Here is a 17304-nt window from a genome sequence, read left to right on the forward strand (position 1 = left end):
TAAAGTATTCCATTTATAGAAAACATTTTCTTTATGCATATATATTTGCTCACAAAAGGAGAAAAAATAAAGCTTTGAAAGATATGGACCAAAAGCTTTAACCATGGGGACATGATGATTTTCTTTTTCTGCTTTATATATTTCTATATCTTTTGGCATTTATCTGTACTAAGAGCATGTATTAATTTTATAGGAAAAGATACAACTGTACAACTATTAAAAATTCAAATCCAATGACTTCTGACCCTGAGGCTTGGAATTTAGTGGGGGTTCTAAAAGAGACCAGGGTAGCCCCAACATCCTGAACAAAGAAACAGATGTTCCCTGCTGGGGTCAGCCTTAATGACAAGAAAGGACAGCCACTTGGTAAGAGGGGAAAATGAAAAGGATAAAAGTGCTTAGTGATGCAAAATGGGACAAAACCTGCAGGGTGAGACCTCAACACCTAGTTTTCATGCCAAGAGTAGATATGACTCACCTTCCACCATTTTTAATGAAATAAGGTTCTTTGTGCCATCTTCTTCCATGAAGGTGAAGTTTATTCCTCACCTGTGGCCATGTCTGGACTGCACAATAGGTGGATGAAGTTTGGAAAAATGGCAATGTATCTTGAAGGAAAATTTTAGAGCCTATTTGCCAAGTGAAGAAGGATTTGCGTAGCTGCCTTCAACTGAAGCACTCTGAGCATGAGAAAGTAACTGTGCAAATATAAAGAGAAGGGAGTTGAGGGAAACTGGAAGGGGAGAGGAACCATGAGAGACTATGGACTCTGAAAAACAAACTGAGGGTTTTGAAGGGGCTGGGGGTGGAGGTTGGGGGAACCAGGTGGTGGGTATTATGGAGGGCACATCTTTCATGGAGCACTGGGTGTGGTGCATAAACAATGAATTCTGTTACGCTGAAAAATAAGAAAAAAAAAATATATATATATATAAAGAGAAGCCTGCTGATTGGGTTGAGGTTTTTGGAACTGGCAATTAATTCAACAAGCTGGATTCTTGGATTCAAATTAACTGGATAGAGAGAGAATAAAATTTTTATTGTATTACTCTAATTGCAATGAATTCAAAGTATGATTTTTCAACCAGTATTTTATGAGTGAAAATAACTTTCTTGCCTTCCTATCTTTTGGAGAAGGCATTGAAACAAGGTATGAAACATCTGAAAGCACCTCCATTGTATTTCAGCTTCTGTCTGAGCCAATGAAACCATGAGCTTGGTGTTCATAAGTAGGTTTGGAGCTGGAGGATCCACTTCCCTGGGGACTTGTCCACACAGCTGCAGATGGTGCTCACAGAGGCCTCAGTTTCTTCCCATACATGCCTTTTCTCAGGGCTGCTTGTGAGTCCTCTAGCACCGTGGCTGGATTTGGACAAAGTAAGTTATCTAAGACACTAAGGCAGGAGCTGCAATGCCTTTTATGACCTAGCCTCAAAGTCATACACTATTAGCCTTGGAAGTCATCTTAGACCAGCCCTGATTCAATATGGGAGGCAAATATGGAAGGGAGTAAAAAGGAGGAGAGGATTGGCGGGGGCAGGGGGCATCTTTAAGAATGGCTGCCATAGGCACCAATACACACTGAGTTTTTAGAGCCCATTGGACAATAATGAACAGAGATGATACTCTTGGTGAAGGTTATCAAAACCTGGATTAAGGGTTGGAATAATGATGAGGTCAGACTGTAAGGCCGAGGTTGGATGATTTGACCTCTGAAGTGTATCTGGGCTCTAATTTGGGCCCATTTCCTAGTTATTTCTAAGCTTGAGACCCTCTGCCCTAGAGTTAAATGGACATGAGTCCAGTGAGTCCACTGGTTCCATCAACAAAATATGTGTTAGACCTAGAGCTAGGCCCTGTTCCTACCCCTATCTAATAGCTATTAGCGCTTGTCCCAGGGAAGACTACAAATACTTACCTAATTAATGAATTATGATTTCTCACAAGAAATACATAGGATGCCATGGAGACCAAATTAGCCAGGCAGTATCAAGAAAGTGATAGTGGACTCAGGGATGATGAGTAGGAGAGATCCAGAGAAGTGGGAGTGTGGAGGGAGTTGTCAGTAGAGGGAACAGTATGTACAAATCCATGAGTTGGGAACATGCTAGGGAAGTGTGAATCCTGAACTGTCTGGCCTACACCCAGGAAGTTACTGGTAACTGGGATTCACTTGACTCAGTCCTTGATTACTAGGAGAAAAGTCTTCATCATTTAATACCAAATTATTTCTTCTTACAGTTCCAGATAAAGACATACCAGCTGTTTTCCAGAAATCCAAGGTATTAAAACAAAGTTGTGGGGCATACCTTAGGAGAAGAAAACTTCTATCTCACAGAGTAGGAAAAAAAGCATATGCAATTAGAAAAGAAAATAGAACTGGGCATTTAATTGCTAAAAGCTCTGGTTCCTTCCAATGCCTGAAATTAAATATGACCAGTTCAAGAAATAATGTGAAGTGGGTATTTAAATCTCATAGTCACAGACATCATCAGTGTCACTTTTCGCAAGTAAATCGTTACAAAGGAGTATTCAGCCCTTGTATGGATGGCCAGTGCCATTCCTTTTCTGGGCTCTGAAAGAAGCTCAGATATAAAAATCATAAACGAACAAAAGCAAGGCCATGTAATGGTCCCTTTAAGATAAAACTGGCACGGTTTAACTAGAAATTACAGACTCTTCCAGAAATGACATTCTGTGTTCTGCAGTAAGGAGAGCTTTTTTGTGTGTGTTGTCTCCCCTCCCATTCGGTTACAACAATGAGTCACCATTACCTGCAAAGCTAGACATGTAGCTTTGCTTCTTGTGCCAGAAAGGCAAGACACTAGTTGGCTGGGATTTAAAATGAGAAGGGTAAAAATGTTTAATTTACAGATTTAATTAAACATGAAAGCTCCCAGGAAGGAAAACATGCCCCCCTCCCCCATCCCCCACCTTCAAAAATGTCTCTACTGATCTTCACTCCAAAGAGGCTACGTACATTAGAGAACTAATTTTTAATGATTTGTGTAAAGCATCAATTTGCCCCAAATTAGAAAGACTGTGTAATGAGGACTGGTACAGACAAAACCCCCAAGTGTTATCTGACAAAACCACACCTCTGTAGGAAACTTCTTTACACGTATTTCTATAAAGGCGGTCCCTTCTGCCTACCTATCTTTGGCCTCCATGAGGCACAATGAAGGTGAGGTAGTGGAAACATAAGCTCATACATTTCCCAAGAATATGATGATGATATACAATGTACAGCAGGCCTGAGTTACCTCCTAAGACAACGTCTCTCCCCAGCTCTTTTCCTCCAAATGAGGTCTTCCCCGCCAAGAAACCTGACTCTTATTTTCATAATGCTTCAGGCATGCATAGCAAAGAGCAGCTCTTTCTGCCCTTATGGTTTAGACAAGACCCCTGCATCTGAGCTGAAAAGTTAGAATTTCATCTCTTTGTCTTTGGGAAACTGAGTAGTTAGGGGAGGAAAAAAAAAAATCAGAGTAAACTCCTACTACATCTTTCCAACAATAAAGAAAAGAATGAACAATGATACGAGCACACAGTTTTAAAACTAGCTCCCTATGAATCTAATACAGATATAGATATGTATGTATTTCATAATATCCAGTGGGTTCTTTGGGCATGGATAGGTTGCCCTGTAAGTTAATCCAAGATCTCTTTAGTATTTGCATATTCAACTCTAGTTATATTTCAGGTCCTGAAGCCCAATTTTCCCAATTTTCATGAAATGTGTCCAAAAATGACTCTCATGAGTAAGTGACAAAGGAAGGGTACACTCTTGGATATTAGAGGTGGTGGTGCGATGACAGTGAGCGGACAGCTTTATAACATAAAGCAGAAAAGGGGAGTGCTGAACCCTAAGGGAAGACGAAGCCTATTCATGTGTAGATGAACTGAGTCTCTTTTTTAAGGAAAAAAGAGATATTTTGACTATATAAGTGAGAGAGTATTTAGTTTCTCTAAAAGGGATTTTTCAGGAGCACATTGTTCAACAGAAAATACTACCTAGATGAGATTGTTCCTCTACCAGACCAGAACTGTTTTTAATTCTATTTTCTGCACTGTTAGTACTCAACAAATGAGCAGCTGTATTCCAGCAGCGATAAGTCAAGTACATTCATCGCTCCAGTATCTCTGTGTTCAGGGTTGCCTCCTTGAACACAGATAGTCATAATGGACAAAGGTGGGCATTCTTAAAGGGACACTTATGTTTGAGTCTCCTTACATACTCACAAAAGACTTCTATTCTCCTTTTACTTTTCTGTTAAATTTCTCTAATATCTTTGGTATTCAGTACCAGCGTCATCTTTACCTTTACAGAAATATTTATAATTTCTCAAATTCATTCCCGTGGAGAAGACAATGGCATCCAGAAAGACACTATGAATGCATCATTTTGTCTGCTAAGTACCCTTCCCTTCATCAAAAAGAATCTCTGATTCCTTTGATTCCTTCCACAGGTTTTCGTGCTAACAGAGGTTGCTAATCAGTTTAACTCACCCACCTGTTTAAATGATGAGCACGTGACCTGGCTGAGCCAATCATCATGCCACCTCTGGGGGACTGGCCAGAGAAATCCATGTACGATCAACTTAAGCCAGTAAGAGTCCTATTTGGGATTGAGGTGGAGGGCCCTCTTTGACTCAGGTAGTGATGAAACTGGGAAGAAGTGAGCCTGGAAGAGCCATCAGATCTGCCCCTGGCCACAGGAGGAAACTTGTAGAGGAAATGGAACCAATCAATACTCAAAAAGAATTGAGAGAGGAAGATTGAGTCCCATCTCTGTCACTGTTCACGCAGCTGTTCCTTCAGATATGTGAGCAACCCCCAATTCTCCTAACGAACCCCCCTCTCTTACTCCGTTGACAATTCAGGTTGGGTGTCTGTAACTTCCTGTTGACTGTGGGTTCTAATAGTTCTAACAGCATCAAGAAACATCTTGTGTAGTGGTATGCACGGCATAGGCACCTAATGTAAGCAGGTAAATTAAAGGGCATTTTTAAAAAAATTTATTTATTTGACAGACAGAGATCACAAATAGGCAGAGAGCAGGCAGAGAGAAAGGAAGAGAAGCAGGCTTCCCGCTGAGCAGAGAGCCTGACTCGGGGCTCGATCCCAGGACCCTGGGATCACGACCTGAGCCAAAGGCAGAGGCTTTAACCCACTGAGCCACCCAGGTGCCCCTAAAGGGCAATTTTTTTAAACACTCGGACTGTAGAAAGCAGAAGAGAGATTTCTAAACTGGGTAACTATGAATTTTACTGTCACTATTGGCACAAATAGTGACATTATTTGTAGTCAGGGCTACTAACATTTCAGGTGTTACTATGTGCAGTGATTAAAAGAATAAACCCATGCAGGGATGCCTGGGTGGCTCAGTTGCTGAAACGGCTGCCTTTGGCTCAGGTCATGATCCCAAGGTCCTGGGATCAAGTCCCGCATTGGGCTCCTTGCTTGGGGGTGCTGTTTCTCTCTCTGCCTCTGCCTGCCACTCTGCCTGCTTGTGCTGTCTGTCTGTCTCTCTCTCTCTCTCTGACAAATAAATAAATAAATAAAATCTTAAAAAAAAAATAATAGACCAATGCAGTCCAGTGGAAATACAACTGGAACCACATATATAATTTTAGTCTTCTAGTAGCCACATTCTAAAAAGAAACAGGTGAAATTAATAATATTCTATTTTATTTAACCTAGTATATTAAAAGCTTATAATTTCCATATAATCAATACCAAAATTATTAACGCGATATTTTAATATTGTTTTTTGTACTAAGTCTCCAAAATCCAGTATGTGCTTTACACTTACAGTACATTTCAGTTTGAACTAGCCACAGTTCAAGTGCGCAATAGCGACATGTAGCTTTGATTACTACACAAGACAATTCCCTGGTTTTAATTCTTGTTCTACCACTAACTGGTTCTATGACATTCAGAAACTTATCTGAGCCTCAGTTTCCTCATCTGTAAGATGGGGAGAAGGATAACCATCCCTTCATCATAGGCTGGATAAAGATGTAAAGGTTAGGGGTCTGGGTGAAGTTCCTGCCACGCTGAGCTGTGCTCTGGTGGGGAACGTGGACAACTTCCTGACACAGACATAGGTAAACAGAATGATGTCAGAAGGTGCTAGAAGACAATAAACAGGTGATGGAGAAAACAAGCCTCTCTGAAGGGAGTGGAGTCTGCTTCGAAAGGGTTATCAGAGAGGGCCTCTCCAAGAAGGTGATCAGTGAGTCACCTCAGAGGTCGACAGTGAAACACAGCCAGCCACATCACCATCCGGATAGGAGGCCAGGATCTGTGTTCCAGGAGCCCTAAAACTGTCTTCCTGAAAGAAAACACAGAAACAGGTATCAGAGAGAAGACTCCCATACTGGAAGCCCTGTGCCCGCAGCCAGCACCTAGCTATTTCCCAAGTTTTAGAAGGATGCAGGGCTGGCCACGGCTGCTTAGGGGCTGACAGGCCACCCCCACCAGAGAGAAAATTAAAGAGACAAAACAAACTCAATTGACAGAAGGGGCTTCGGGCTTCCGTGGTGGCATGAATAAAAACCCGGAGCGAGGTAATTTCAGGCAAAGCTGGGTTTCGAATAGGCTCATGCAGGTGCCACGGGGCAGCCCCGACAGATCTTCCCTGGAGTGTGGAGTTTCAGGACGGCCCTGAGCTTGTGAGGTCCTGCAGAGGCACTCTCTCTGGGCGGTGCACCTCTAGCCGGGCTTCTGCCAAGTGCCAGATCGTCCTGGCTCAGGGCTGGGCCCGCTGCTGGCTGTCTTGTTTTTATTCCCTCTGCCTGTTTCTCTTTGAAAGCAAATTGCTCCCCAGGCTGTTTATGACATGTCTGAGGCAGCTGGCTTGGCAGCCTCCAGAGTGGTTAGGGGTTTGCCATCCGGGTAGGAAAGCTCGAGAAGGCAAGCTACTTCTCACATCAACAAGGGCTTCAGAAAAGGGTTCATGCCAAGCCCTTGCTCAGCACCGAGTATGCACCAACTCCTTTCATCCTCCTCAAAATAGCCCCAAGAGAGAGGTCTTGCTGCCCACATTCTGCAGTAGAGAAAACTGAGGCTTGTAAAGGTTAAGTCATTTCCTCAACGCCACACAGCAATTACGTGGTGACTCCAGACTCTTTGATATTTTCCCAGTTCTGGGCTAAAGGGGAATAGTTTAAGCTGGAGCGCGGGGAAGTACCAGACATGTCATGCGGCTGTCTATGAGTCTTTCCTAAGTAAGAAACTCAAGCAAGGGAAGAAATTGAACTCGACTCCACTCAGTCTCTGACTTCACACACCCAGTTCACCACGTGTGGATCCCTCCTTTTGTTCCCAAGCCGGCTCCAAAGACAACAGACAATGCGTAGAAAAGATGCACTTAAGGGCATAGGGAGTGCATCACTGGGAACAGCATCCAGAGAAAGGGAAGAAAGAATTTGGATCAGCACTGCAAAGCCAGATGTTGAATTCATTAATAGATGCCTTTAGGAGCGTTTTTAGAAGCACAGGATCATCAGATTGAGACCAAAATTCAAAGGAGAAATAGAAAGCAAAAACAGATTGGGGGATTCACCCTCAAAAGGTCATCCTTCCCACCTGCAGCAGGAGCTGGAGTTGAAATTTGGTTGCATCATATAGGATCTGTGCATGGACTTCCTCTACTTCACGTCACCCCCACAGACTCACACCCCTTCCTGGTCAGGATCAGTACTTTCTTTTTCCTGATCATCCCTGGTTATCTTTGCTCTCCCTGACACTCTGACACTCTTGTTACTCCCTCCCCCTCCTCATTACTGTGTCTTCTCCTGCCTTCTGTAAGATCATGTAACAATGTGAGAGTTCTGTGTTGGAGTATAATAACTGAGCCCAAAACTGAGTGGTTTAACACCATGCACATTGCTTATCTTGCAGGTTTTGGGAGGGGGGGGTGTCAGGAAGTCAGGCACAGCTTAACAGAGTTCTCCCTCTTGGGGTCTCTCACAGGCCAATATCATGGTGCTGGATGGAGCCCCAGTCCTCCCCACTGGGTACAATCTTCTTCCCAACTCACTCAGTGGGTGCTGGCAGGCAGCAGTGCCCATGGGTGGGGTGGGTAGAAAGCTTCACTCACCCTTGGTCAGTTACTGGAGGCAGCGCTCAGTTCCTTGCTAGGTGAGTCTCTCCATGGGGCATTTCATTAGAGCAAGCAAGAAAGCAATGGCAAGACAGAAATCACAGTTTCTTGTCAGTCAGTCATGGAAGTGCCATCTCATTACTCATGCTATATTCTGCTTGTTAGAAGGAAGTCAATACATCCAGACCCTGCTCTAGGGGAGGGACCTGCACAGGAACATGGGAACCATTGGTGGCCATCTTAGAAACCTGCCTATCATAACAATCACGTACAACATTTCTATTTAGTACTATACCAGATATATCCAAATGTCCAGTAAATGATGGCCATGTGTGACTTTACATTCTCCTGTTCTCCTACCTCTTCCACTGCCCTTGGGTTCACCCAAGAGGATGGAGCAACTGTTGGCATCAGATATAAGAAAACTTAAGTATTCCTCCCCCATGCCTGTCTACATACACACTTTTTCCCCCAGGGGGAAGACAGAGTAATCATTCTAAAGCCCAAATCTGATCATGTCACCTCCTGCTTAAAACTTTTCAATGGGTCTCCAACATCCTTAACATGTCCTTATGATGGCTTTGGAGGCCAGGCATATTAGACCCCAATGTATCCCTCCCAGTCTCATTTCTCTCTATATCCCCTCTCTCCTTTTAAATGTTTCAGCCATGCTTACCTTCCTTTGGCTCTGTAAACATGCCACATTCTCCCTTCTCAGCCTGTGCCAAATATATTCCCTCAATTCAAGGCTTTGCACCTCAAGAAAAGAGGGAGTTCCTTCTTTTATTCTAGAACCCCCATGAAGGCAGAGAATATGCCTATTAGTTTATGGGCCCATCCTTAGGACCCAACACACTGCCTGGTGGCAGACAGCAGCCATGGAGAAAAGACTGTACCCATAGAAGATGGTAGCTGACATTTAGTTTGCCCTGACAGCACCCCACAGGCAGGGGAGCTATGGCTTTGCTGGGTATAGGATTTTCTTCCTGGTACCTGCTTCTTATACTCTCCCTCATCCCAGGATGCCTTCTTTCAGAACAGAAAAAGGTGATATCATAACTTCAGGGCACTATGTTTTTAGGGCAACAAAATACACGAAGAAACATATCACGTATTATGATGGGGGTTCCTGACATGTTTTTGTTTTTGTTTTGTTTTGTTTATTACCTGAGAGAGAGTGAGTGAGAGCATGTGAGCAGAGGAGGGACAGAGGGAGAGGGAGAGAAAGAATCTCAAGCAGACTCCCTGTTTGAACACGGAGCCCAACGTGGGGCTCAAAACTATGACCCTGAGATCATGACCTGAGCTGAAATCAAGAGTCAGACACTTAACTGACTGAGCCACCCAGACTCCCCCTGACAGTGTTTTCAAAGGAATGAATGACACAAGAGATCCAAATACAAAGAACGCCCATCCTTCTTGCAAATGACATCAGCTGACATTCATTCCATACTTAACGACATGTCCAGTGGGCTGCAAGGGGTTTCTCAAGCAGCAGTCCCTCCATTATTGCTTATAACATTGTGAGTAAACATAATTATTCCTATTTCATGAATGAGGAAAATGAGGCTCAGGGAGGCACAGTTACTTGTCCACCACCATCCAGGTACAAAGGAAGCTGAATTGGGACAGAATAATGAAAATGAGAGCTACTGTTAACTAAGCCTTTGCTATAAGCCAACCTTTCACCAGTACTTGATATGAGTCCTCTTACTTAATGCTCCTGGCAACCCATTAAAATGGGCACTATCTTTATCATTAGAGATGAAGAACCAGGCTCATGAAATTTAAGAATACTGCCTCTGATTACACAGCTAGAAAGAGGTTGCACTGGAATTTACTTTTTAAAGTACATATTATGGTGATATTTTATTTTTCTAATTTTCAATTTATTTATTTTTATTATTATGTTCAATTAGCCAGCATATAGCACATCATTACTTTTTGATGTAGTGTTCAATGATTAATTAGTTTGCGTATTATAATACTCAGCACTCATCACCTTCTTACTATCCATCACCTGGTTACCCCATCCCCCCACCTCCCTCCCTTCTTTAACCCTCAGTTGGGTTCCCAGAGTCCAGAGTCTTTCGTGGTTTGTCTCCCTCTCTGATTTCTTCTCACTCAGTTTTCCCTCCCTTCCCCTGTGATATTTTAAAGATTCATTTTATTTATTTATTTAAGAGAAAGAGAGAGTGTGTGCACATGAGCAGGGGGAGGGGCAGAGGGAGATCTCAAGCAGATTCCAAGCACAGCCTGATGTAGGGCTCAATCTCATGACTGTGAGGTCATGACTTAAGTTGAAATCAAGCATCAGATGTTTAACCAGCTAAGGTACCCAGGAGCCCTACAGTGATATTTTGAAAAATAATTTCATTCCCAAGTAAGAAACATATTAATGAGTATGTTAAGATAAGAAGATAAGATAACAGTTCCCAAGGTTAGCCTTTTATCCCCCTAAGAAAAAATGCTGGTATAAATATTTAATAGGCTCAAAATCATCATTTTAAGAAAAATATATCTTACAGTGAGTTTTAGTTGTACTTGATAGAAAAACCAAAACGAACTTAAAGCCAGACATGAGTATGCTACTCACCTACATATTATTCAAGAAAATAAAAATATCAATACATGAAAATACTGAGATGTTTTTATTTCTTGTGTTTTTATTTCCTGTTATTGTAAAAACAATTACTAAAATATAATCCAGGATTTAATTTAATTTAATTTAATTTCTCCAGTCTGGCTTCTTACTTTTGTCCTGAGTGATGGCATAGACTTTAACTATTCACAATATCGTGACCTATTGTTCATGACTTCTAGTATTATGTCTTGCCCCTCCCCAGTCCTGGGATTTGAACCCAGGCCCACCTGGTGCTGCAGCTCATGCTATTATCACCACACAAATCGCCAACCCAGGCCACTGTACCGACCACAAAGCATGGGGAAAATTTGTTCCTCAAATGCCCAGATGTTTGAAAGCTATTGGGTGCTTATGCAAGAAAAGGCCACAAACTCTCTGGATTCCAAAAATAATTACACCAGGCTCCTCTGAGTCCTTGCTGGGTAACTCATCGCAAGATTTCCCAAGCTTTCATGGAGTCTAGTGGTTTTAAAAGCAGACGGATAATCAGAATCAGCTGGAAGGTCCAGAAGATACGTATTCCCAGGGACTGCCAAAGACTTGTGGACTCAGAATCTCCAGACGCAGGGGTTAGGAATTTGATTCAAGAAGCTCCTCGAAGATTCTGATGCCCAACCAGATGGGAGCTGCCAATTCCCAGCACATGAGGCCTCCAAGTCTGCCACCTCCGCCTGGTTAAACTCTGAAGGAGTCTCTGTTGCCTCTTGGCCATTAAGAATGAGTATGTTCAACCTGAAGAACAGCAGGAGGATTTTCCCTTCCTCAGGAGAGCTTTGTCATTCACCTCCCCTGTCACGTGCCCAGTCCCACTATTTCATGCCATTTAACCAAAATGCATATTCTTTTCCAGGCACCACTTATAAGTTCCCTTTTCCAATATGAAATACAAGATGATAATGATGATCCCTATAGTCATTTATGGGGCGTCCACTATGCACTTTATACACACCAGCTCTAATCTCAACACCTCTACAAGGCACAGTTTATCCTCTCCAATTTGCAAGTAAGGAAACTGAAACTCAGAAAGGTTAATTGACTTAAATGTGTCCTTCCAGCAAATGGTAGAACCAGGATTTGAATCCAGATCATTGTAACCCCAGAGCTCAACCTCCTTCCCTTCCCCCTTCTAGCTGTGTCCTCTTGGGCAAGTACACAACCTCTCAATGCCTTAATTTCTCCACCTGCACAAAGAAGGAAAGAAAGGTACCTAATTCATAGCGCTGTTGCTTAGATTAAAAGACATAATTCATGTAATGCTCTTAGCACAGGAATATTAGATATTATAGCAGTTGGTTTTTATATCTGGGTTTTTCAAACACATCTTGGAAAGCACATGTCCCCTCTAAGTAAAAAGCTGCAAATAATTTTGGCAGGCTGCAAGCTCTGTCAATCTCTCAGTGGTTCTCGATGCTTGTTAGCATGTTAAAGAGTCTGCGAAGTTCCATGGTAGAGAATCCAGTCTTACTCTACCCCAAGCTAGAAGATATGTGTATTGAAATCCCTTAGCTTCCACCTACTACTTGGGTTCTACCAAGAAGGAAAGGGGCCTTTTACGTGCGATTTGGAATGGAATTGCTTTGATAATCTCACCCTCCACCAGCACTTGGAAAAGGCCCGCCTGGAAGACATACCATTAAGAAGTACTTGCTTTGATACTGGCTGCTAATCCCATGGCCCAGCTTGACATTGTCTCTTAGCAACGTCCTGTCCTTTTCCCCTTTTCATTCTTGTGCCTCTAATGACACTTCCTTTTCTCCAGTTTCTCTTCAGCCTCTGGCTTTCACGGCCCCTTAAGCCTCGTTTACACAGGGAGAAGCAGGAGCTAAAGGCCCTGTGCACATATTTATGTTAATAGTACTGAGGGGAGGAACAGCCTGTTCTGGGGGCTGCTTTCCAACTGTCACATAAATCAGTCAGAAAAAAAAAAAAAGTTACTATTTTCACAAAGACACTGCCAGAGTGGAGCAGCAGGTCTTGGCAATACTTCATCTCCCACTGACCCCGCCTTCTCGAGTGTGCCTTCTGTAATGTCTCCCTCGGTTGTCAGAAAGCAGGGGATGAAGAATTTCATAGACATGGAGGATTTCCAAGTCAGAAGGGACCTTTGAGATCATCTAGTGCTAAATCACATGGAAACTTCTGGTAAATACCTCTGCCTAGGTCCTTTCCCCCACAGATTCTGGGGCCATTGTTTGGACGTGAGGTACAGGCAAGATTTTTAAAGCTTTCCAGGTGACTCTAATGGGCAATGAGGGCTTGGAGTACTGATGTAGTCATAGTCCCATGAAGAGAGAGGCCCACACTTCCCTCAGATCATGTGGGGAGTTAGTGATACAGAGCAGCCCCGACATCACACTTTCTTCCGTGATGCCATGTCATCGCAAAGTTCCGGGGTCGAGCTGCGGAAATACTAGACGGTGGTATTATTAGAGTTGTGCATCCAAATCACTTGCGAACTCTTTTAAACTTGCTTTCACCTCTCCTTGCTCCTCCCAGAGCAACTGAATCTCTTGGTGGAACCCCAGCACACAAATTTTGAAAAAGCCCTGGGTGGCAATTTTGACACGTATCCCAGTCCAAGAACTAGTCAGGTCCATCAAATATTAACTTGTGGTTCCTTGGACACGTTACATGACCTCTTTGACCCTCAGTGTCTTCATCTGCAAAATGGGGCTCCATACCTAATCCTCATTCTTCAGTTTTGTAGTTCAAGTCATTTCTCCTAGAAAGCCATGAATAAGCTTTCAGAGGAAGCCATTCACCCACCTTCCCAGGAAATTCTTTGTTGGAGAACACCCTAAACTTCTCCTTTGTAACACTGACCATAGTTCATTGATCAAATAGTATGAACCTTGACACATTGTTTTTGAATGAAGGAATAAATACTTGATAATGATTAAATATATGTGTAATGGATTACTCGCTCTCTGTCTCCACCACCACGGATGAGCTAAGCGGTTGAGCTCTTATTCACGGTTGTGTCCACTGTGCCTGGTGTAAGGCTAGCATTCAACAAACTTTGGCTGAACAAAGAAGAAGCTGAGCAAATGACTGATATCTCGGAGGCACCTGGCACATACCCACAGTAAATGGAACATGCAACAAAATGTTAGCTATTACAACAATTACCTTCAGATAGGCCCAGTGTCCTGCCTGAAGGCACACAACAGAGCTGAGACTTGAAATCCGTTTTCCGGACTGCCAGCCTCATTTTTAATCTGTGATGTCCATCTGCCTTAAGGTTTTCATATGGTGGGAGGGAACCAGGAAAAAGTGGCAGGCTGTGTTTGCCCACTAGAATGAGCTGGAAACCCAGTGGGTTCTTGCACACTTCCAGCCTCCACTCTGCAATCCATGCATGCACACACATTTGCAGACAATGGTGACTCTGGGCAAGGATCATTGTGGTCTTTCTCTTGAGAATGCTTTGGATCATAAACTGCTTGAGAGCAGTAACCGTAGTTTTGGCTTCCAACAGAAGATAGACCCATGAGAACTCTATTATTTGTTCATGACAGATTTGAGGTTGCAACATTGTATTGATCCCCACACCATAGGTCCAAATACCTGTGATGATCCCCGGATTTCCCCACTGGCCTTCCTGCTGGGATGGGGGGAAGCTGGTGACTAGAGGGGTACAAGGAAGAGGTGAAATTCACATTATTGGCTGCATATGCATACATTACAAGAGGGAGTTCAGAATAAGACTAGGGGTGGGTGTTTCTGAAAATAACTCTGGATGATCCCCGTCTTTCTGTCTACACTAGCATGGAAAGTAAGTGCTTTTCAAATTTTCATTTTAATAGCTTTCTTTTAGTTAGACGTTTCTGCATTCCAGATGTTATGCCAAGTACTTTATAGACAGAATATCATTTCATTCTCCTGACTCTGAGCGGTTGAAATCATCACTGTCAGTATTTTGCAAAGGAGAAAACTGAGGCTGAGAGTAGTTTGCTAAAAACTACAGTCACCAGGATGAGCCAAGACCAGCACTGGAAGTGGGCCTGATGGCTCTGAGACCTTAATTCATTTGCCAAATATTTACTGAACAGTACTATGGGCCATGTTGTTTTCTACATGCAAAGTATATATTATAGATGAAGGCCAAAGTCCTTGTGGGACTTGAGTTCTGTCTGGAGGAGACAAACCATAAATAATGAACCTAAACATGCAATAAATTATGCGGTCTGTTAGAAAGTGATGGTGCTGTGGGAAAACTAGGGCAGTGCAAAATGATGGGAAGGGGATTGGAGTTATGTGTGGAGTGTGGGGGAGAGTGTCTGTGATATAAGTTTGTTACTTTAAATAGGGTGATCAAGACAAGCCTCAGTGACAAAGCCACATTTGAGGAAATAAGGAAAACTTTAAAAAGTTCTAAACTATGCTGTGTTCATTCTGCTCCCTCCCCCCAAACAAGGGGATGGATGGATGAGCAAAGCACTAGTGATTCACACTGCAACGTCTCAGATGTGGTGCTAAGTGTTTATCTACAGTGTGTCATCAAATCCTCGCGATGACCCTGTGATCATGATATCAACTCTGTTCTTCAGCTGTGAAAATAGAGACCCAGAAAGGATACAAAATATTGTCCAAAATTATTTAGTGCCTAAGTGATGTGACTGGGATTTCCACTTAGCTCCTCCAACTCCAAAGCCCATGCTCTTCTGACGACCGCGATGCTGATGAAGAGTGTGCAGTGGCAGGGTGGGGAGTGCGGTGAGCAGGAGGCACAGCACTGAGCTCATCCCTCACTTGAGAAAGTTACCCTGCATCATTGCCCACAAGGACAGGGCTGCTCTGAGGCTGGGTGCTCCCGTGGTGGTGTAGATAGCATGGTTGGCTGTGGAGTGCTCTCCCAAGTCATATCTCTAACATAGGTCCTCTTTTTTTTCCCCCCTATGTGGTTTGAAATCTATTTCTTTAGCCATTGGAACAGACAGATGTAAAGAAGCAGTTCCTGAAGAGCTATCCCATCAGCAGATATCAGAAAACTCGTTTTCTCAAAACTCCCCAGGAAGGCTTTTCTTCCACGGAGGACCAGTGGCACCCCAGGCACAGCAGGCCAGAGGCTCAGCATCTTTCTAGGGTGCTTTCATAAACTTGATGGGCTCTTGTTCTTGAATGAGCAAGTGTGGCTCTCATAAATGATCTCCACTGAGTCTGGCTTCATTTGCTCACACTGCAGTTCCTCTTTCCCATGGAGATGAGTAGCGCAATAGTCTAAGGGGACTTATTTGCAGAATGCAGGTCTACCCAGCCTACAATGTACTTTGTCTCCCTCCAGGATCATGAGGCTGGTGACAGATTCATGCCAAATGATATCCATTTGGAAGGATACAAGCAAAAGAGGCGGGCCACTCGAGTGACTTTGATCACCCAATAACCAGCCTACAGAGACAAGGAGGAATGTGTTAAAAATGATTGACGTGTGCGTGCTTTGAAAGCTAGGAGCACCATGAGATATACTCTGGAGATCATGAGGAAGAGAAGAAGGATGCTAGAGTTCTTTCTGGGAAGCCCAGAGTTTCCCAGCCTCTGTCCATCCTTGGCCCCAAGCCAACCCAAAAGCACAGATTCTGTCCTTGGCACCCACTGTACATGCATGTATCGAATGTTCATATATAATAATGACAACTAGTATTTGTTAACACATTTTTATGTTTTGAAAGCATAACTCATGGGCATTTAGGTGTCTTATCGCACTGAAGTGATAAAACAACCCAGTTACTGGGATGTGATGATTTAAAGACCTTTTTTTTGCAAATGAAGAAAATGAGGCAGCGAAAGTTCAGTGACTTCTCAAGGTCAGAGCTGGTGAATGATGGGAGTATAACTCAAGCCCCCGGGCCTTGAGTCACATTCTCCTGTTTCTCCTCCCTGACTAGGAAAGAGTGTTTGGTACCACATTCATTCATGACAAGAACAGTAGAATCACACTGTACCTGTCTCTCTCTCCTTCCTGTGTCTCTGCTTACACAGGGTCTCTAGTTTCTCTTCTCCTCTCCCTTCCCCTTCCATTCCTTTCCCTGCCCTGCCCTGCTCTGCCCTGCTCTTTCCTTCCTGTCTCTCTCCCTGCCCCCCTCCTCCCTCCCTCTTTCTCTCTCTTTCCCTCTTAACTTGGATTTAAATGTGGTAAATGTGCAGAAAAGCTCCATTACAAGGTGGTCTCACCTACAACATGATTCTGGGAGAGAAAGCCCAAGAGGGGCACTGCAATGAAACTTAGTAAGTTACTTTGGAGCCTGAGCTGGCTGCATGCACTGTTGCCTCACAGGAGGTGAAACTCTCATGAGATGTAGCATCTCCTAACACCTAACAGTGTGGGCTCACATGGAGGGTGAAAAGATCCAGGTCACTCAGAGTCAAGGCCAAACCCCTAGTCCCTCAGGGCCCTTCCTAGTGAATCCTTCATATTCATCACACTTTGATGCAGTTGCCTACCCAACATCTGTCTCCCCACTTGACTGAGGTATGTAGGGCATAAGGACTGTAAGAACCGTGTCTGCTTTGTTAGCACTGTCCCCTTGGTTCATAGCACAGTGTCAGGCCT

At 43.5% G+C, this 17304-nt stretch overlaps 1 long non-coding RNA gene across 8 annotated transcripts in view; it reads left to right on the top strand.

Moving 5' to 3' along the window:
• Positions 1–17304, top strand: part of LOC116873525 — a 327269-nt gene that overhangs the window by 244374 nt on the left and 65591 nt on the right. The window contains exon 4 of one of the 8 annotated variants that reach the window (XR_004383842.1): positions 4470–4609. The exons of the other annotated variants lie outside the window; for them this stretch is intronic. This is a non-coding gene — a long non-coding RNA (uncharacterized LOC116873525). The remainder of the gene's footprint in view (positions 1–4469; positions 4610–17304) is intronic. 8 annotated transcript variants of the gene reach the window in all.

Source organism: Lontra canadensis, unplaced genomic scaffold (genome assembly GCF_010015895.1).
Source record: "Lontra canadensis isolate GAN:19392208 unplaced genomic scaffold, GSC_riverotter_1.0 scaffold34, whole genome shotgun sequence".
Lineage (NCBI taxonomy): Eukaryota > Metazoa > Chordata > Mammalia > Carnivora > Mustelidae > Lontra > Lontra canadensis.